Source organism: Mus musculus, chromosome 6 (genome assembly GCF_000001635.26).
Source record: "Mus musculus strain C57BL/6J chromosome 6, GRCm38.p6 C57BL/6J".
Classification (NCBI taxonomy): Eukaryota; Metazoa; Chordata; class Mammalia; order Rodentia; family Muridae; genus Mus; species Mus musculus.
In genome coordinates this window covers 55,636,848-55,658,993 of record NC_000072.6, presented here as the reverse complement: position 1 = coordinate 55,658,993, position 22,146 = coordinate 55,636,848, and the positions used below count along the sequence as shown (strand labels likewise).

The 22,146-nt window shown below is 43.4% G+C and overlaps 1 long non-coding RNA gene across 5 annotated transcripts in view; it reads right to left on the bottom strand.

Moving 5' to 3' along the window:
* Positions 1-7,208: 7,208 nt before the first annotated feature.
* The window catches only part of Gm34441, a 114,743-nt gene continuing 99,805 nt past the window's right edge, over positions 7,209-22,146 (bottom strand). For 2 of the 5 annotated variants that reach the window (XR_377705.2, XR_869122.1), the window contains 3 exons: positions 12,822-12,921; positions 7,960-8,045; positions 7,209-7,646 (listed from right to left, as the gene is read on the bottom strand). This is a non-coding gene — a long non-coding RNA (predicted gene, 34441). Of the gene's footprint in view, positions 7,647-7,959; positions 8,046-8,974; positions 9,516-12,821; positions 12,922-13,014; positions 13,350-22,146 lie in introns of those variants that run through there. The other 3 variants (XR_377708.3, XR_001785262.1, XR_869125.1) reach the window with 3 other exon arrangements.

Sequence of the window (22,146 nt, the reverse complement as noted above, 5' to 3'; positions counted from 1 at the left end):
AATTCAAGTCTCAGCCTCAGAGTGTGTCGACAGTTAAAGTAAGGGCTCTAATTGGCAAAGAATGGGATCCTACAACATGGGATGGGGATGTGTGGGAAGACCATGTTGAAGCTGAGAATTTTGAATCCTCAGATTCTCAAGGGTTTGCCCCACCTGAGGAAGTAGTACCCTCAGCCCCACCTCTTGAAATAATGCCTTCCCCACATGAGGAAATTAATTTTGCAGAGTCTGCTCACGGCCCACCAATAGTTTCTTCTAGACCTGTAACCAGACTCAAAGCAAAACAGGCTCCTAGAGGGGAGGTAGAAAGTGTAGTCCATGAGGAAATTCGCTACACTACTAAGGAGCTTAATGAGTTTGCTAATTCATTCAAGCAGAAACCTGGTGAATATGTGTGGGAATGGATTTTAAGGGTGTGGGATAAGGGTGGAAGGAACATAAAACTAGAGCAGGCTGAGTTTATTGACATGGGTCCTCTGAGTAGAGATTCTAGGTTTAATACGGAAGCTCGCATAGTTAAAAAAGGTGTCAAAAGTTTGTTTGAATGGTTGGCTGAGGTGTTTATCAAAAGATGGCCTACTGGAAATGACTTGGAGATGCCTGATATTCCGTGGCTTAGTGTTGATGAAGGGATTTTAAGACTTAGGGAAATTGCAATGCTAGAGTGGATATATTGTGTAAAGCATAATTGTCCACAATGGGAAGGTCCAGAAGATATGCCTTTCACTAGCTCTATAAGACGCAAATTGGTGAGAGGGGCACCAGCACATTTGAAGGGTTTTGTTCTTTCCCTTTTCCTTGTGCCAGATCTTAGCATTGGAGATGCTTCTGCTCAATTAGATGAATTAAATTCACTGGGTTTAGTTGGATTCCGAGGTAACAAGGGCCAGGTGGCAGCATTGAATCGCCCGAGACAAGGTGATTCTAGTTATTATAATGGACAGCGTAGACAAAAGAATGTTTATAATAACATACCCAGTAATAGTCAGCACAGGAGAGGTGAAATTTATAATGGCATGACTCGGTTGGACCTTTGGTACTGGCTAACCAATCATGGTGTTTCCAGGAATGAAATACATAGGAAGCCTACTGCATATTTGTTTGATCTGTATAAGCAGAAAAATTCTCAAACAAATGAAAGAAAGGCTACATTAGATCGTGGTAAACAGCCAAATGAAAGAAAGGCTACATTAGATCGTGGTAAACAGCAATCTCGGCCAGTGAATCAATTTCCAGACTTGAGACAGTTTGCAGATCCAGAACCCCTTGAATGAAGGGGTGGCCAGGTTCCGCTGAGGAAGGATCTTGATAAGACACCCAAAGGTTTTGCTGTTACCCTTTCTCCAATTCTTCCCCAGAGGGACCTACGGCCTTTTACAAGGGTAACTGTACACTGGGGAAAAGGAAATAATCAGACTTTTCGGGGTCTGCTGGATACTGGTTCTGAATTGACACTGATCCCAGGGGATCCCAAGAAACATTGTGGCCCTCCAGTTAAAGTAGGGGCTTATGGAGGGCAGGTGATTAATGGAGTTTTGACTGATGTCCGACTCACAGTAGGTCCAATAGGTCCCCGGACACATCCTGTGGTGATTTCCCCAGTTCCAGAATGTATAATTGGGATAGATATACTCAGAAATTGGCAGAATTCTCATATTGGTTCCCTGAACTGTAGAGTGAGGGCTATTATGGTTGGAAAGGCCAAATGGAAGCCTTTAGAGTTGCCTCTGCCAAAGAAAATAGTGAATCAAAAACAGTATCGTATTCCTGGAGGAATTGCAGAAATTACTGCCACTATCAAGGACTTGAAAGATGCAGGGGTGGTGGTTCCCACCACATCTCCATTTAACTCTCCTATCTGGCCAGTGCAGAAAACAGATGGATCATGGAGAATGACAGTTGATTACCGAAAACTAAATCAGGTAGTAACTCCAATTGCAGCTGCTGTACCAGATGTAGTTTCCTTACTTGAGCAAATTAACACATCTCCTGGCACCTGGTATGCGGCTATTGATCTGGCAAATGCCTTCTTCTCAGTACCTGTCCATAAGGACCACCAGAAGCAATTTGCTTTCAGTTGGCAAGGCCAACAGTATACCTTCACAGTTTTGCCTCAAGGATATATTAACTCTCCTGCCCTGTGTCATAATTTAGTTAGAAGGGATCTTGATCGTTTGGATCTTCCACAAAATATCACATTGGTGCACTATATTGATGACATTATGCTGATTGGACCAAGTGAGCAGGAAGTAGCAACCACTTTGGACTCATTGGTAACACATATGCGTATCAGAGGATGGGAAATAAATCCAACCAAAATTCAAGGACCATCTACCTCAGTGAAATTCTTAGGAGTCCAGTGGTGTGGGGCATGCAGAGATATTCCTTCTAAGGTGAAAGATAAGTTATTGCACCTGGCCCCTCCTACAACCAAGAAAGAAGCACAACGTTTAGTGGGTCTATTTGGATTCTGGAGACAACACATCCCTCACTTGGGTGTGTTACTTAGGCCTATTTACCAAGTGACTCGGAAAGCTGCTAGCTTTGTGTGGGGCCTGGAACAGGAGAAGGCCCTTCAACAGGTCCAGGCTGCTGTGCAGGCTGCTCTACCACTTGGACCATATGACCCAGCAGATCCGATGGTACTTGAGGTGTCTGTGGCTGATAGAGATGCTGTTTGGAGCCTCTGGCAGGCCCCTGTAGGTGAATCACAGAAAAGGCCTTTGGGATTTTGGAGCAAAGCTCTACCATCATCTGCAGACAACTATTCTCCCTTTGAAAAACAGCTCTTGGCCTGCTATTGGGCCTTAGTGGAAACTGAACGTCTGACAATAGGACACCAAGTCACTATGCGACCTGAACTACCCATCATGAGCTGGGTACTATCAGACCCTGCAAGTCATAAAGTGGGACGTGCACAGCAGCAGTCTATTATCAAATGGAAGTGGTATATACGTGATCGGGCCAGAGCAGGTCCTGAAGGCACAAGCAAGTTACATGAAGAAGTTGCTCAAATGCCTATGGTTTCTACTCCTGTTACAATGCCATCTGCTGCCAAGCATGCACCTATAGCCTCATGGGGTGTTCCCTATGATCAACTGACTGAAGAGGAGAAGACTAGAGCCTGGTTTACTGATGGCTCTGCACGTTATGCAGGCACCACCCAGAAGTGGACAGCTGCAGCATTACAACCCCTTTCTGGGACAACCTTGAAAGACACAGGTGAAGGGAAATCTTCACAGTGGGCAGAACTTCGGGCAGTACACATGGTATTACAGTTTGTTTGCAAGAAGAAATGGCCAGATGTACGATTATACACTGACTCATGGGCTGTAGCCAATGGATTGGCTGGATGGTCAGGGACTTGGAAAGATCACAATTGGAAAATTGGTGAGAAAGACATCTGGGGAAGAAGTATGTGGATAGATCTCTCCAAATGGGCAAAGGATGTGAAGATATTTGTGTCCCATGTAAATGCTCACCAAAAGGTGACTTCAGCTGAGGAGGAGTTCAATAATCAAGTGGATAAGATGACCCGTTCTGTGGACAATCAGCCTCTCTCCCCAGCCATCCCTGTCATTGCTCAATGGGCACATGAACAAAGTGGCCATGGTGGTCGAGATGGAGGTTATGCTTGGGCTCAGCAACATGGGCTTCCACTCACCAAGGCTGACCTGGCTACAGCTGCTGCTGATTGCCAGATCTGCCAACAGCAGAAACCAACACTGAGCCCCAGATATGGCACCATTCCTCGAGGTGACCAGCCAGCAACCTGGTGGCAGGTTGACTACATTGGACCACTTCCTTCGTGGAAAGGACAGCGTTTTGTTCTTACTGGAGTAGATACTTATTCTGGTTATGGATTTGCCTTTCCTGCACGTAATGCCTCTGCTAAAACCACCATTCACGGACTGACAGAATGCCTCATCTATCGTCATGGTATTCCACACAGTATTGCTTCTGACCAAGGAACTCATTTCACAGCCAGAGAAGTACGACAGTGGGCTCACGATCATGGAATTCACTGGTCTTACCACATTCCCCATCATCCTGAAGCAGCTGGGCTGATAGAAAGATGGAATGGCCTTTTGAAGACGCAGTTACAGCGCCAATTAGGTGGTAACAGCTTGGAAGGCTGGGGCAGAGTTCTTCAGAAGGCAGTATATGCTTTGAATCAGCGCTCGATATATGGTACAGTTTCACCCATAGCCAGGATTCATGGGTCCAGGAATCAAGGGGTGGAAAACGGAATAGTTCCACTTACTATCACTCCTAGTGACCCTCTAGGAAAATTTTTGCTTCCTGTCCCCATAACTCTAGGTTCTGCTGGCTTAGAAGTTTTGGCTCCAGAGAGGGGAGTGCTCCTACCAGGAGCTACAACAAACATTTCATTGAACTGGAAGCTCAGACTTCCCCCTGGTCATTTTGGGCTTCTAATGCCCTTAAACCAACAGGCTAAAAAAGGAATAACAGTGTTAGGAGGGGTGATAGATCCAGATTACCATGGGGAAATTGGATTACCTCTTCACAATGGTGGTAAGCAAGATTATGTCTGGAGTGCAGGAGATCCCTTAGGGCGTCTCTTAGTACTACCATGTCCTGTGATTAAAGTCAATGGGAAACTACAACAGCCTAATCCAAGCAGGATGACAAAGGACGCAGACCCATCAGGAATGAAGGTATGGGTCAATCCTCCAGGAAAAGAGCCAAGACCTGCTGAGGTGCTGGCTGAAGGTGAAGGAAATACAGAATGGGTAGTAGAGGAAGGTAGTTATAAATACCAATTAAGGCCACGTAACCAGTTGCAGAAACGAGGATTATAAAGTAATATGAATGCCCATTGTAAATTTACTAATGCGTTTGCGATTGTACGAGGGATAGTTATATCATGTTAGGCGTATTTACAACCTTGTTATTGTTTCATGTGAACATGAGATATTATTTGTGTCAAGTTGACAAGGGGTGGATTGTAGTGGCTATTCCTGGTTGTCAACTTGACAATATTTGGAATGAACTACAGTCCGGAATTGGAAGGCTCACCAGTGACCCTTATCTGGAGGCTTGGAGATCCTTATCTGGATCTTGGTTTGAAGATCTTGAGCCATAGTGGCTATGGATTCCAGAAGATTGAATCTCCGAGTTTAAGGAACACACCTTTAATCTGGGCTACACCTTCCATCTGGGATTAAAGGTGTGGCGGAACACACCTTTAATCTGAGCTACACCTTCTGCTGGAGACAATATAAGGACATTGGAAGAAGGGAGTCTAGCTCTTGCTCTTGCTCCTTCGCCTGCTTGCCGTGTGAGACTGAGTAACTGCTAGATCCTTGGATTTCCATTCACAGCTGCGACTGAACAATTGTAAGGAATTGGGCTGCCGACTGTAAGTTATCAATAAATTCCTTTACTAACTAGAGACTATCCGTAAGTTCTGTGACTCTAGAGAACCCTGACTAATACAAGATCCATGAAATAATAGAGTTTAAATACTAACAATAAGCCCAGTACCAGGGCTTGACTCCATTAGGGCTGGATACATGATCCATGTCACCTTTAATCAAACACCTTCTCTCTAGACTGTGATAAAATGAGGTTGGATCAAGCCAAGATGAGTTTCTATAAAACCCGAGTCAGATAGGAACCAAATAAGTTTGACTGAACAAATTGCTTTGTCTTTAGCCTGGTCACACTGTGGCTGAGACACTGGCAGGTCACACAGTGTTACACTGATGGGAGATCATGGCGAGCAGGATATCAAATTAGCCATGAGTGTAGCAAAGATTGGTCTCATCTGCAAGCCTCCAGCATCCCTCTGCATTGCCACACTGACCAATTTAAAGCATGGTGTTTATTCTCTCAGCCGGATGTTAGAATTCTAGATTTACACTGAACTTTTTCCATCCACCCGGCAACGTGAAAACTACACAAACAGACTAACTCTCCAAGCGGTTAATTGTCATGGCAGTAAAGCTGAAACATGCTAGCCACGTGATCGCAGAGCAGACTCTCCGTTCCACCACTGATTATTTACAATAATAGTTTAGAATTTCCTGTTCAAACAGAATTCTGCTGAAGATTAGAATCCTTCCTCATCATTTTTAGTATACATCCTTTCACTTAAAAACTAGCCTGGAGAGACTACCTCACAAAACAGTGGCAATCAATAGATAGCCTAAAGTGGAAGGGAAATCTAGAGATGTCCCTACTCCCTACCTACTCTACTACCCACCCCCGGCACTGGATATTTCCATCATTCTCCTGGCCCTCTGAGCTTCTCTCCTGTCTCCCCCATATCTGATCCTACTCCTTTTCCCCTCACCCTCCCTCCCTCCCTCCTTCTGCCTTCCATGATTATTTCCACCCCTTCTAAGTGGGATTGAAGTATCCTCACTTGGGCTTTCCTTCTTGTTAAACTTCTTAAGGTCTGTGAGGTGTGTTATGTGTATTCTGTACTTTTTTGGCTAATATCCATTTATCAGTAAGTATATACCATACATGTCCTTTTAGGTCTGGGTTACCTCACTCAGGATGATATTTTCTAGTTTTATTCATTTGCCTGCATGATGTCCTTGTTTTGCCTCCAATCAAAGAGCATACATGGGCTGGTCCATGGCCCTTGGCACATATGTAGCAGAAGATTGCTCTGTCTGACTTCAGTGGGAGTAGATAAGCCTAATCCAGTAGAGACTTGATGCTCCAGGGAGGGGGGATACCCAGGGTGGGATCCCTCTCATAGGTGAAGGGGGAGGGAGGAGGGAAGAACTCTATGAAGGAGGACCAGGAGTGGGGTAACATTTGGGATATAATAATTAATAATTAATTAATAATAGTTTTAAATAGGTTAAAATGTATTGATTGATAGATAGATAGAGAGATAGATGATAGTGTTCCAGGAATGGTATCCTTGGGAATATATTCTAAGGAGATAATTCACAGGAAAATAAAAAGCTATATAGACAGAAACATTTATTGCAACATTATTTATAGCAATTAAAATTATTATAAGTTACACCCAATAAAAAGGACTAGACATTGTATATTATATCAGATGGATTAAATTTTATCCAATATTAAAGTATAGATTCCAATTACTCTAGCTCCAAAAAATGTTTCATAGATTATTTCAGAATGGTTTCCTATTAAAATATAAATAAAATAAAGTAAAAGTCACTTAATACATGGCTAAATGTTTTAAAAATTTTAAGAAAGAAATAAAAATTATACAATTCTTTCTGATGTGTCTCAAACCTTATAATAAGCTTACATAAAAATAGAATTTTCTTTTGTTTAAAGTAGGAAAATGTGGAGTAGACAAGCAGGCCCATGTTAGGTTTCCTAATCACAAACTCTTGGTATTTTGTGTGATTAATCCCATTTTATCAATCATATATTTTCAGACCACTGAACTGAAAATGTTCATGGTGCTATATAGTTCAACTCTATTTTTCTAAGTTATAGCCACAAATATACTATTTTATATAAAAGGACACAAATTTCAGGGTTGGGATTGCTGAGACCATGTGTCTTCATCACTTCCTCTTGTATCCATGAGCATTTGTGGCAGGGATGGAAGATGAGACTCACAATCACAACAGAGGAGTGGGAACTGTGCACAGCAGATGAGAATGAAGAATGAATTCCTAAATCTGCGACAGAAGAAAAAACCCACAATGTTAAGCTGCAGCCCTTCCAAGGAAGGGAGAGAGTACCATCTCCCATAAAGACCCATCCAAAACTGCACTGGCCTCTAGCCCCAAAGCAATGGTCCAAACAGGGCCAGCCATGGAGGTCAGTTATTTAATGAACTAAATGACCAAAACCTATGTTATGGCAGTCCCCTCACCCCCATGCCTCAGGAGCTGGCATTTGTAGAGTGAACCATTTTTACAGCTCTAATCTCAGAGAGAAGCTTAAATGGAAAGGGGCAGTAGAGGCAAGCTGCAATCAGCTCATGCTCACCAAGAAATTAGTCTTTGTAAGTAGAAGAAAGTCACCCGAGTCTTGAGAAGAGATCCTGGCTCCCAGGTGCATCTCCACTCTTCCTCCTGATAGCCACCAGAAGCAGGTTTTCCAAGTTAGAGCACCAGCCTCTGGGCAGTCAGGAAGTTTCACTCTTCTTCACAATATCGCTTACATAAAGTGCTCAGTACTAGAAACTGCCTGTAAAGAACTGTCAATTTTTCCAGAAAAACAAAAAACAAAAACAAAAACCCAAAAAACAAAAAACTTGTGCATGAAAAGACACAATAACTAGCAAATAGAAGAGCCACATCCAGAAATCACAGAGTTAACAATGGAGACAAAAGATAACTTTCCATACATTATTCACTAAGCCATCTGAGCAGCTATGACATTTCCTGAATATAAAAAGAAGGAGCAGGCAACCTTAAAAACAAAACAAGCAGTGAGAACATTGGTAAAGACAGATTTCTAGAAGAGAAAACAAAACAACCAATGGACAATCTGAAGTTCACGAGGTTCACACTGAACACCAAACCAGACCCCTAGACATTGTCAACAGCACCAGACACATTTGCTTTATCAAGAACAAAGATAAGAGAATGCAGGGTGTGCTCCAAGTGAGGAGTCATTTCGTTTGGGAGCACGGGTGTTTACAAGTAGAAAGACCAGTGGAAGACCCTGCAGGAGCATGGGCTAGAGGATCCCCAGAGAGAAACCAAGGCTGTCTGGGGCTAGCAAGAAGACACTAAGTAGGCATGCAGAAGAAATAGGGGGAGGCAGTACAAGGCAGCTGACTGTCAAGCCTCAGCTGCCTTTATCTTCCTTTCACTCTGATGAGCTAATCCCAGGAGAGCGTCCAAATACAACAGAAAACATCTGGCTAGATATTCTGAGTGTGGGAGCAAATGCTTTTTCCAGCAGCTGCCATTCTCTGCAGGTAAGGGAAGGGGCAAGGATCCCAGAGAGCTGCAGACTCGCACAGGAGTGAGCAGTGCCTGCTGGATGCTCTCACCTGCCTTCTCAAGCAGTCCCAATTCCACAGGAGAGCCCACTTCCAAGAACAAGCACCGAAGAAGCCAAAGACGGACTTTAAAGAAGCCTGTTTTTGTTAACATTTAATGCGTAGATGCACCCTTGAAGGAGATTTATACTGGCGTGTCTGCTGGAGCTAGATAGTCAACATGACTGACATTTGCTCTATGTCACCATTGAACACAGTAACAGCACTGCCCTGGCAAGGGTTTAACAACTGGCTCGTCAGAGAAAAAGCCTCAATTATGACAAACCCCACCACAGTCAGCTCACTGGAATGCCATCGCGACACACATGGTACTCTAAAGGTCCCGTGAACAACTATAAACACATCCCTGCCATGTTGACACCTGCCTTTCCAAGGCAGGCCCTGTCTGTTCCCTGTTCTGAACATTCAAAAACAATCATAGACCCCTAAAAGCCATTTACCCCAGACTCTGTTGAAAATTTGCCAACTTCTTGTCAGCACACTTGGAACTGCCCTTGCTCAGTGCCTTCTACCTGGCAGAGGAGTACAATCAATTGAGCAAGTACCTAGATGAGACCGTACATAAATGTCTAAGAGAATGATCTATATATATATATATAAATTCAATTCAGAAACCCATTTAAATGGTACAAACCAGGCGGGGGAAGGAAGCCCCCTCTGCTCCTAAAAAGCTGGAGACAAATCTGGACTCCATTCCACAGTTTTCCCAGAGCTAGGAAGGAAGGAACTACTTCATAAATTCCATCAGGAGCTTGGGGATTTTTGATGTAATGAGTTTTACAGTTTCAGAGGAGAATACTTTGCTAATAATTATGTAACAGTAATTAAATCTGAAAAAGGCTGTACTCTAACTATGTTGATTTATTGCAGCCCCTACAAAGCACTCCTCAAGCGTGCGTTGGAGTGTGTGCTGCCTCCCTCCAGTTTTCTTTAAATTCGCACAGAGCCCTGGGTCACAGATGGTCTGGGATGCTATATTTTCCCCCATTAAATTCCTAATAATCTTTTTCTGAGGCTGAGTCATGGAAGCCTGGGGAGTTCTCATTTTAATTAGAAGGTTTAAGGAGCTAACTCTGTTTGAAATTTTCTCCTAGGAGGGATGGGTGCAGGTGAGCCCATTCAGAGGAAAGGCACAGTGCTGGGGCCAGGACCACATTTCCATATTAGATTGCGACTTGTTTGGCTCGATTCCTGCTTCTGAGGTTGATGGTGCGTTGTCTGGATTTGAGGAACCAACTTTGGAAAACAGGACTTATTGGGGGATTATTCCTTGGAGGGAGACATAATTTTTATCTAGTTCCCATCCCTATTTTGCATATAGAGCAATCATTCAGAAATGTGAATTATTATTATCCCAAAAGAAGTTTAAGTCACATTGATCTGAGCTACTGAGAAGCCAGAAAACTGATTTCAATACCACTTGTTCTGTAATTTTCTTTCTTTGACCCCATCAGACTTAATTTTTAATTCCCCCAAGTTCTAAGTCTGCCCAGTGTAATTCAGAATGGTCTTTTGGGTTTGAATTTAGTGGCAGAAAGGTGTGGGGTATGTATGAGCAAACAGGACAAGATGCAAAGAATACTGCCTATAGTTAATTGGGGTTCCAGATGAGAGATAAGATCATCTCTTAGAGTTGACCAATAGGCTTGAGCAGTTGTGGAAACCCTGGTACCTATCTATGTAGGTGGACTGTGAGGTGCTAGGCTCACTTCCCTTACTATCATGTACAAACAAACAAAGTAGGTTTCCAGCTCTCGCCGTTACAGAGCTGGGTCCCCTGGCTTTGTAAAATAATGAGCATTTCATGCTTTGAATGTAATGCAATCCAGACAAGTCAGAATGAGCCTGCCACCACCTCAATCACCCCCTATAGCTTTAACACAGCTTTGGCTCAGAGTTGGCAGCAGCCACACTTCATCAAACTAAAGCCAAGCAGAAGATGGGCGAGCGAACGGCTTAAAAACTGGGTTCTGTAAATGTAGACTAGTAGAGTCTTAGCTCATTAGCAAAAAGAATTCCCCTGCACAGTCCAGTGGAACTCTGCTTTCCGCCCATTCTATTGAGTTTCCTAGCATCTTCAGGCTCCGCTAATTGAGACACTGCACATTGAAGGAAACACCCCTCCTCAGGTAAAACTGATCCTGTCTTTATTGTTGTGCTTTCCTGTTTCTTCATAGCAACAGAGTTGCTATGAAACAGGGCAGGTTCATGTCTCTAGAGCCACGATTGAAAGTACTTTATAAACATAAATGCTTATAGTTTATATTCTCTGTCTGTGCAGGCAGTATGATGCTTTAAATACGTGTTTTCCAGTGCTGGTCTGCATTGTGTATATACAAACTAAACTGACAAAGGACCTAAGAGTTCTCATGCTCAATTCTGGGTAACATCAGAAGGGATGAAAAAGTAAAGACATGAGCAGCTTAAGAATGTTTTGGTGGGGAAAGAAAAAGTATTTTAAAGGCATTTAAGGATTTTCAATCTGTAAGAATAAATTTTCTCTCAGATACCTCTAGCCCAAGCTGATGTTTCTAGAATATGCTGGCTATAGCCATATGTTTAGCAATTCCATTTGTGAAATGTGTGGACAAGCGGCTGAGGGCTGCCAGACTGCCTCTCTGAGCAGGCCTGCCTCTGTGATGGGTGCAGATAATCTGTTAGAACAAGGGAACCAACCCCCACCCCTCCCCACTCCGTGGCACGGAAATCCGGCCAAGTTGTCAGCTAAAGACAAGAGTTTACAAAGTGGGGATCTTTACACACTGCATTCACAACATAGCTGGCCAGAAAAGGTAGATGAGTATGCAACGCTCAAATAAAAATGCTTACAGATAGACAGAGCCAGTAATATTTTCAAATTATATATGTGCATATGTATTTTTAATTAAAAGGAAAGAGAAACCTAACAGAGTTAAGGGAATATTTAACCAAGGAAGTTAAGGGCAGTGAACCTGCGACCAAGTTCCTGAAGAGTTAAACAAGGAAAGATTCTGACTTCTGATTAATGGCCAGGGACATCCCAAGCTGCTCTGCCGCCTCAGCAGTGCACGGCTGGTACAGCGGGGTAATATCTAATAACTAATCTTTGACACAAGAATTAAGTCATTTTGCAAGAAAGCAGATCATTAGAAGCCAAATTGAATTATAAGTAATACTATCTCTTTGGAGGATTGTAAATTAATTGGTTTTTAACAATAACATTTCTGTATTTTATTAAAGCAGCGTAAGAATTGGGTGAAGAAACGACTGTAGCAGATAAACAGGCCAGGTGCTGGTGATGTAAATGAAATCGATGACAGATGGCGAGGAGCACGCTCGCTCACTGTGTGTGTATAATGGATAGAGATAATCAAATTCCTTTGTGAATTGGCGACTTTCTTTACATCAAGAACTTTAGCACGGGTTCACTTCTGCTTCTTCCCACCTCCTGGCCCCTCCACATGCACGTGCACGCACACACACATACACACACCCCTCTTTTCATGGGCACATAATCCTAATTCTAGCCTGTGCTACTATCAGAAAGACGGGCTATACATCTATTTACATAACACTGCACACAAACATCATTCCACCAAATCAACCTGTATACACTAAACAACAGATTTCTCTGGGAAGAGCACCTCACGGAGGAGACAAACAACCTGTTTAGGTTAAAGACGTTCAGACGTTCACTCCCTAAGAGAAGTGAGGCTTACTCTGAGAGGCCAGATTCCATGGAGGAGGAGCCTGCAGCCTCATTTTGTGAAATTTCTAACAGAGTCCTTAAAGAGTGATGAGCAGCCTGGCTCCTTTCTCTTTCATAGCTGCACACCCAGCATTAAGGCTCAGTACTCACCAGGAACCTGATCCAAAGCCACAGTGAGGCATAGGTTGCAAGGGAGCTGGGATTTCCTCTCTCCCGTTCTTGTACCAAGGGCACTGCTTGGTCATTCTGCCTTCAGATAAAGAGAAAACACCACTCAGCTCTCTTGAAAACACAAACTCAGTTTCCACATGGAACAACGACAACAAAAAGAATTACTGGGGACCTGCGCCATGTCGGTGTAACTACTGAGAGTTGGAATGTGTTTAAACCTAGGCTTCCAGTCCTGAACATCACTTCAGCTTTTGGAGCATCTCCCTGGCAATCCAACGGACCCTCCCGTGTGGGTGTGCACGTGGCATTCCAACATTGCTCTGTGCAATATGGCACTCCCAGCTCTTCTGCCCAGTGCTCACATGGAAAGGGTCCCTTCTCTGGCCTCCCTCTTACCAAGACTTACAGTTCTCAAGTCATCCTTGGTTCTTGTCTCTTTCTTACTTCATATTTAACCAAAATTCATAACCTGTAAACCTCTCTCAAACCACATACCATTTCAGAGTCCACACTGGCGTGATTCTAGGCCACCTCACTGGGCTGTGTGGTTCCTCAGATCCTTTTTCCTGTGTCTGCGATTCTCCCACTTCGCATCCGCACTCACATCGTCTCCAGGGCTTTCTTAGCTCAGTTCACACCTGAGAACATTCCATTTTCCTTAGGTTCTTTAGGCACCAAAGGATCTATGGGCTAAGTACTATGGCTTCCACAGTGCTGAGCTCGCCCAAGGTTAGTCCTCCATGATCCATGCAGACACCATCAGCATCATTTCAGCTCCAGGGCTTCTGAGCATACTGTCCATTTAGCCTCAATGTCTCTCCAACCCTTCATCATCTTGCTAATGAAGGATGTGCAGCTCCCTTCTGGGTGAAGATCTTACTGACCAGGCTGAACCTCTTAGCATTGTTGCAAGCCTATTATGTGGCCCCATTGTTTCACTGGCCAATGTATTCTCGGGTTGCTTCACATGTGATAGGCCAGTATTCCCAGCCACACAGGGATGGGGTTCATTTCACATGAAGACTGCATATAGGATATATGTGTGTCTATCCTCATTGGCAAACACCATGGGTGCATGAGAGCCCTGCTGCTGTGAGGGTCTGCTCTCTCTGACTAACCTTTTGATTGGGGCCTTCTCTTAGGGGGCCCCGTCTTATCAGAACTTAGCCCTGAGACCTTCATCTTTGCATCAGCCTATTCATTCTTCTTTCGTGGGCCTTCTTAGTTGATCTATCCCCATGGTGCTAAGCCACAAAGTCAGGAGCTGGCTCATATATGTTCACTGATGTGCTATTTATGGGGAAATGTATTTCTTTGTGATTTTTCTAAAATACCATGAATCTATCATATTACTTCAAAATATAACTTACTTGCCTTTGCATCTATACAGATACACACACACACACACACACACACATGCATGCACGTACATACATATGTACATATGTATTATGTATATAGAGATAAACATATGCCTACCAGAACACCTCCATGGTCCAGGCTTCAAATTTGACTCTGAGAAGCTAAATGGTATTTGCTTGACAGGCCTCTGTACTGAAAAGGGCTGGAGTCTGGTCTGTTACTGCTAATTTTGTGTCAATTTCTCCAGAGGGAATAGTGTGCTTTTGGGCTGTTTCTGATTTCCTATTAGATGGCATTTAAGGAAGTATATTATATCCTGAACCTAAAAGGATCAGCTCTTTAATAAACTAAATTGACCTTTCTGGTTTTTACCCCATGGGCATTGGGGTCTTCCTCCTTGCTCTGAAGCCCCCCTGTCTTACCAGACAACAAACTGATTTTGTGTCTGTTTTGTTTGTCTTTTTAACATGACAACCACATATACAGCTGGGTGTAATGACCAAAAGTCACACTCCTGGGCCACTGGGGATGGCCAGATGAGACCATAGATACAATTTGCTGAATTAGTGAGGTAGCTCCTGTCCTGCCTGGTGTGTGCTCTTGGCAGAGTATGAGGTCACCAGAGTCCCAAGCAGTGGCAGCCCATCTCCTCGCAGGCCAGTCCTGAGACCAGACCAAACGCCTTTCACTCTCATATTCCTAATTGGAAACTATGCAGTTTTCAGTGAAAGGCTTTTTGTTGCCAAAGCTATAAGCTACAAGTAATTGGCTTTCAAGAAATTATGGATTTTGAACTGATTAGGTACACCTTCCAAAACTTGACAGTCTTCTAATCCACAGGTAGCTTAAACCCTAACACTGTCTTTAGCCAAGGCCAAGACTCAAGCATATTCTAAATGAAAACTGAGTTAATAAATATCACCTGTCTTGGCTGGACGTGAGCTACTAATACCCTGGGAGATACGGGCGTGTTTCCACACTTCTCCACCTAAGTCAGCTTTCTGGTTACAAGAAAGAGCCCAGATTTGAGTGCAGCAGCAGCCAGGCTCTGTCTTAGCACCTTGAGTTGTTCTTGAAGATTAAGTTTACCTGGAGCCCTTAGCTTTCCTCCCTCTCCAGCAGTTTTGGCCTTTCTTTTGCCCAGGAGATGTTCTGTGATGGAGTTCCAAAGCCTCGCCTTGCTAGGGCATGTGTAAGCAGCTGCTGCTCCCCCCTGTTCAATACTGGCTGCAGCTGCCACGGAGCCCCAGAAGGACATTCGAATAGAGTGTGTTCCTGTAATTGCCTGGGCCCCCTGATTGAATTTATGCTCTGTTTTAAAGTAACATTTTGTTGCATTTGCATTACTGAAATTACCAGGTTACAGTAGACTATAATCTCAAATCAATGTCCCCCCAAAGAAAACAGGCACGAACTTTATCACCAACAGCAAATTCAATTTTCACGTTACCTACTGACAAAGGAGCTTGTGCCAGCAGCACTTGCAGATTCCTGGAAAGTTCGCCAAACAGAAAGAAACTACAAATCTTCCCTCGCCTCCTACTTTTGTTTTCTACTTAACCACTGCTCTTTACCTGTAGGTGAAAGCTAACCTTTACATACGTTGTTATCTTGGACAAAAATCACACGAGATTAGTACAGAAAGTATAATTCTGACTGGATGGCTCATACGATGCTGGTAGAAATGAAGAATGGTCCAAGCCATGCTACTTGTCACTTCCTCAAATAGTTAAACAAAACTGCCATTCAATACACCAATTCCACTCATAGGCATTGCCATCCCCAAAGAATTGAAAAGAGACCCAGGAAGATGCCTAGACGAGAGGTTCACAACAGGTCTACTCTGAGCAGCTGGAGTTGAAATGAGGCAGGTATCTCTCAACAGATAACTAATGAGGTGGGTGCAAGAATGGAATGTTACTCAGCCCTGCTGTAGCAGGCATGCATTTTTGAAAACATGCAAAGTGAGATGCACTGGACACAAAGGACAGACACCATAAGATCCCACTACATAAGAATATGAAGATTTGTGAGGACAAGAAAAATAGAGGTTCCCCAGGCTTATGGGAGAAAAATGGGCCATTATTATTGCTTGTGTGTTCAGAGTCTCTGCCTAAGATGATTAGAAAGTTCTAGAAACAGGAAGTGGGGATAGATGGCCATTTGATGTGAACATGCTGCTCAAGATACTGTAAATCCCAGGCCTGGCATCAGTTACATAGTGTCTCAGATCTGTGTATCATGCCACAATAAAAAGCCATTCCCAAACAAAATAGACTGAAGGGTGTGGTATACACTGTACCATGCACTCTAGCAGATTTAAGACAATGAGGAATCTGCCTACAATTTTCTGAATACTTTGCTATGGCGAAGTGCTTTTCTCTACATGAAAGAAGCCTGAGAAATACTTAAACTATATCTCTTACATAAAGGCAAAGGTGGGAAAGAAAAAAATCATTTTGATTTTTTTCTTTTTAAATATTTTTTTTTCCATTTTTTATTAGGTATTTAGCTCATTTACATTTCCAATGCTATACCAAAAGTCCCCCTTACCCACCCACCCCCACTCCCCCCCTTTGGCCCTGGCGTTCCCCTGTACCGGGGCACACAAAGTCTGCGTGTCCAATGGGCCTCTCTTTCCAGTGATGGCCGACTAGGCCATCTTTTGATACATATGCAGCTTTTTAAATATTTTACTGTGTATATGTGTCTGCCCTGGCAGACATGCACATGTCTACAGTGTACACATGGAGGTTGAGTTCCACAGTCTCCTGGCTGTACCTCCATCTTGACATAGGAGAGTCAGGATTTCAGATTCTTGACCAGTTGTCCTCTATGTGGGCTCTGAGGAGCCATCTTCAGGTTCCTGTCGGATTTTGATCAGTGACACACACTTTGGTTCATTTGACTGCAGCAAAGAGTGCACTCAGAATTATTTTATTCCTGATGTTTGGGAGTAGGCTTGTAACTCTTAATGAAGGTTGGAATTACCACAAGCACATGGTAAAGTTCCCTTCCTGAAACACTGCCCATTCTGTAGGGCAGGCCCTTTATATTTGCTTTAGGTTGAATCTTTTTACAGTTGTAGAGACCGTCCACATTTGGCTACTTGAAGTCTTTAACTTCCACCTGGAAAACCATAGTTCTCAAACTGCTCTCAACAGACCCCTCAGAGGGCTAGTTAAAAACAAACCCTGCTGAGTCCTTCCTCAATGTTGATTGATAGCTCTGAGATTCGTTTACAGAAACAGTAATTCTAACCAGCTTCCAGGCAGCTGTTGGCAATATTACCCCAGAGACGGCCACCTCCATCTTAGAGGCATGTCCAAGGAATGACGAGGACAGACTGAGACTGAAGACAGGAAAGACCCTCTAACCAAATATGGACGTGTGTGATGGAGGAACAAGGTAACACCCTTAAAAGAGATTAACCACTTCCCTTCCTCTCCTGTGTCAAACCCACAGCAAGGTAAACAGTCTCTACGTTCTGTTCTGTTTGCTGCTCTCTCCCGTAGCATCTTTCTGATATAGTGTATGATTGTGCTCAGGAGCACCAGAAACCCTGGAGTCCTGTCACCAGGTGAAGAGTCAGAATGCAGTCAGAATGCTTTCTGGTTCTGCTGTTTGTCATCCACTAAGTGGCCATTGTCACATCACATCTCCATTGATTTCCTTTCACACTTCAGAGACTTACACAAGTGCCTTCCTACTGCCTATAGCTTTCAGTGCTGTCTCCAGACAGGATTTCCATCTCTCTGTGTTTCTTGGGAGATTTTACTTTTTTTTTTTTTTTAGTTTTTTTTTTTTTTTTTTTTAGTTTTTTTCTCCTAACTTCTAAGCAAAGTCAGTGTAAAAATTAGAAAAGGAAGAAATATTATAATTCATGCCCATAATTAGTTCTTGAAGAAAAGAGCTTACCAACAAAACAAGGTCCAGTGCCAGATTGATGCAAATTCCTGACATTAGGTAGATGTCAGGCCAGTAAGGGAAGAGCCAGGAAACAGAGCAGAAGACCGGGACCAACTGAAGGGAACTGGACAGCAGCATCCTAGAGAGAAGCCTCTGGGTCAGCCTCCATCAGGTATTGCCCAGCGTGTCTGTGTGCTCTGGGCAGTGGAGACTGCAGTGAGTTGTTCCCTAAGATAAAGTGCATCGTGGGGCTTTCTGCACAGCTCCAGCCTGACTTGCTGGGGCAGTGAGGGAATGAAGAAAAGACAAACACAGAGACACAGACAGAAAAGCTGTGGTTGGATGGACTGGACTCTCAGAGGGAGAAGCCACAGTAACCCGGAAGCTCTGTGTATTATACACAATTGAATGGGGAAGCAGAGTTATTGCATACAGCAACATGGGAGGCAGGTTTAGTTAATCACAGTAGGGGACTCTGGAGGGGAGCAGTCTTAGCTTGTTTCCTTGCCACTCACTGTGTGTTATAATTCTTACATGTACCATTAATGCTTTAAAAACACACATTCTTTCACTACAGTGTAATATTCTAGTCATTGATATGATTAGATGTAATAGCTCTCTGGGATTTTTTTAAACGTTTGTTTAAAATTGACTTTCGTGATTTAATTCACTTTATTTTAATTTAAGTCCAATATTTTTGCATACTAAAAAACTTTTCCTAACCAGAGATTTTAAAAAAAAATAGTTTAACTTAGATATCTTCTTCTAAGGTTGTATTGTTCAGTGATGGTTTTTGTACATAGTGCAAAGTAGAATTTATCTTCATTTGTCTCAATATGGAAAAGTAATTCTATTTCACTAAGTAATCTGCTTGTAAAAACTTTCAAATGGTCCTCTTCCATATATCAAGTGTCCACGTACAAGGTTGGATCCCACTTTCTCTAGGTTCTGTCTTAGTTCGTCGTTCTCATTGACTGATCAACTTGTCCTTTCCTGCATAGATCTTTATCTTTTGTATATGTGTGTTCACTATATTTAATTTATATACATTAGCCCGGTATTGAAGTCGCCACACTCTTGTGAAGCGCCCTGAGTGAAAGGATCCAGATGAGCTGGCCTGTACCAGTACAGCTGATCTGCATTCTGGCCCTACGGAAGCTCTAGTGGAACAGACATCTATCGTTGTATGCGCTGTTAGAGAAGAGGAGGATCTGTACTACAACAATAGATGACTACTACAAATAATATAAAAGAAACAAAGAACATTTTGGAGACATTTTGAAACATCACAATGTCAATTATTGCCTTTGCTGGAGAATTGGTTAATCCCTCCCTTATTTCAGGAGTGTTTTTGTAGGAAAAGAATCTTCATCTGGTGATGAGAGATGATCAGTAATTAAATAATTAGATTACTTATTTATTCATGTATTTATTTACTAGAGATTGTAAGTAAAAATTACACAAGAAAACATATCTATTAACTAGCCATTAAATCAATAGGCCTCTCTAAGACACCTGCAATTTGAGTAGGAATGGTTTAGATGATGGAGTGGAAGCAACATGATTAAAAGCTCGCTGCTGCCGCTGCTAGTTGGAGGAGAGTCTATCACGCATACACTACTTGCTGAGATGATACCAGGCAGTTTTCAAGTTGCTTCATTCCTCAGACCATCTGGGTCACTCAGTCAGAAAGTCCAAGTGGACAGCACAGCTTCTAAAATTCAGTTATCTGACTCCCAGAAATTCATGTATGCAATAGGAGGAGCTGCAATTAAACAGTCATGTCTGGTAGGGCTTGTGGAAGGTGGGGGGTGTTAACACAGATGTAGGGGAATCCATCTTCCACCTTCCTTTCAAAGATCCATGAAGAACTAGCAGGACAGCCCAGCCAGTTCAGGTGCTTACCATACATGCCAGATGACCTGAGTTTAATGCTCAAATCTCCTGGTGGAAGAAGAACACTCTGACAAGTTGTCTCCTGACCAGTCCCATCAGTGTGCCTGACAAACTGTGGCACACATTCATGAAAACACCATACATAAACATAATAGTAAAAATAAAATAGGGCTGGAGTGATAGCTCAGAGATTAGCAGTACTGGCTGCACTTCCAGAGGACCCAAAGTTCATCTCCCAGCACCTGCTGGTGGCTCTCACATCTCCAAAGCTCCAGTTCCAGGGGACCTGATACCCTCTTTTGGTCTCTGGGGTCACTGTACACACTGGAGCACAGACATAGAAGCAGGCAAACCGTTCATGCCCATAAATCAAAAGGTCTTTATTAAAAGAGGGGCTAGAGAGATGGCTCAGTGGTTCAGAGCATTAGCTGATCTTCCAGAGGACCTGGGTTTGATTCCCAACATTCATCCATAGCTTCAGTTTTACAGAATCTGACACCGTCTTCTGCCTTCTATGGGTACAAAGCACGCATGAGACACATCTGCTGGTAAAACATGGTCCTATTCACACTAAGCTCACCTTGTGGTGCAAACTGCACAGTCACTGATAGGCATTTAAAATGACATGAGCTTAAAGGACAGGGAAAACAGAGGACCCCCTAAGGCTGAAGTTGCACTTATACTGAGATCTGAAGGACAGAGGAGAGCTGCTGCATTACCAACCACCTTACAGAGTGCTCAACACTCTGTTCCAAGTGTGAAGCAGAGACTGAAGGAAGGACCATCCAGAGACTGCCCCACCGGGGGATCCATCCCATATACAAGCACCAAACCCAGACACTATTGTGGAAGCCAACAAGAGCTTTCTGACAGGAGCCAGATATAGCTGTCTCCTGAGAGGCTCTGCCAGTGCCTGACAAATACAGAAGTGGATGCTCACAGCCATCCATTGGACTGAGCACAGGGTCCTCAATGAAGGAGCTACAGAAAGTACCTAATGAGCTGAAGGGATTTGCAGCCCTATAGGAGGAACAACAATATGAACTAGCCAGTACCCCCAGAGCTCCCTGGGACTAAAACACCAACCAAAGAAAACACATGGTGGGACTCATGGCTCCAGTTGCATATGTAGCAGAGGATGGCCTACTCAGTCATCAATGGGAGGAAAGGCCCTTGGTCCTGTGAAGGCTCTATTCCCCAGTATAGGGAATGCCAGGGCCAGGAAGTAGGAGTGGGTGGATTGGCGAGTGGAGGGAGGGGGAAGAGGATAGAGGGTTTTCAGAAGGGAAACCAGAAAAGGGGATAACATTTGAAATCTAAACAAAGAAAACATCTAATAAAAAAAAGAAGAAGAGAGACAGCCTGGGAGGGTGGACGGGACTTGCAGGCCACAGGTTAGTGTTCACCTGAGGGACAGTGCTGATTCCCTCCTGGGTTGTAAGCAGCATGACTGACCAGGCTCAGGGAATGATCAGTTAGTAACTGCAGCTACTGAGCCAGAAAGGGGGGAAGCAGCCCTAGGAGCCACCCTGACCAGCTCTCCCTGGGTCTCTGTGTCACACATGTCTCCTGTCTGCTCGCTCTCTGCCCTGCTTCTTGCCCTTTGTTTTTACAGTCCATGAGTTTACCGATCTCATCTTCCAGGGAGCTGCTTCCCTTTTCTGAAGCACCCAATTTCCCATCCCCATTATAGTTTATAGCTTCACAATGGGGCTTTTCATCTCCAAACCGCATTTTCTTCACGTCTGTTTTGCATCGTTTCACGGTCATGAGATATCTTTTATCTTTTCTAAACAATTATATGGTTTTCTCTCTTTATTTACAAAATTCAAAGTATGTTCACATTTGATAGAAAGAGGTCTCTATAAGCAAAGGAAGGAAACAAAAATCTTGTTTCATTGCATGCTCCAACGAATGTTCAAATTCAACACCTTTTTGTTCTGGATTTTATTCTTTTTTTTTTTTTTGAGAATTTCATATAGGAGAACTGTACTAATATAATTTCCCCTTCCCTCCAACTCCTTGCACATGCCCCATTCCCTCTCAAATTCATGGCCTCTTTTTTCTTTGTTATTGTAACACACACAGGAGAGAGAGAGAGAGAGAGAGAGAGAGAGAGAGAGAGAGAGTAGATACA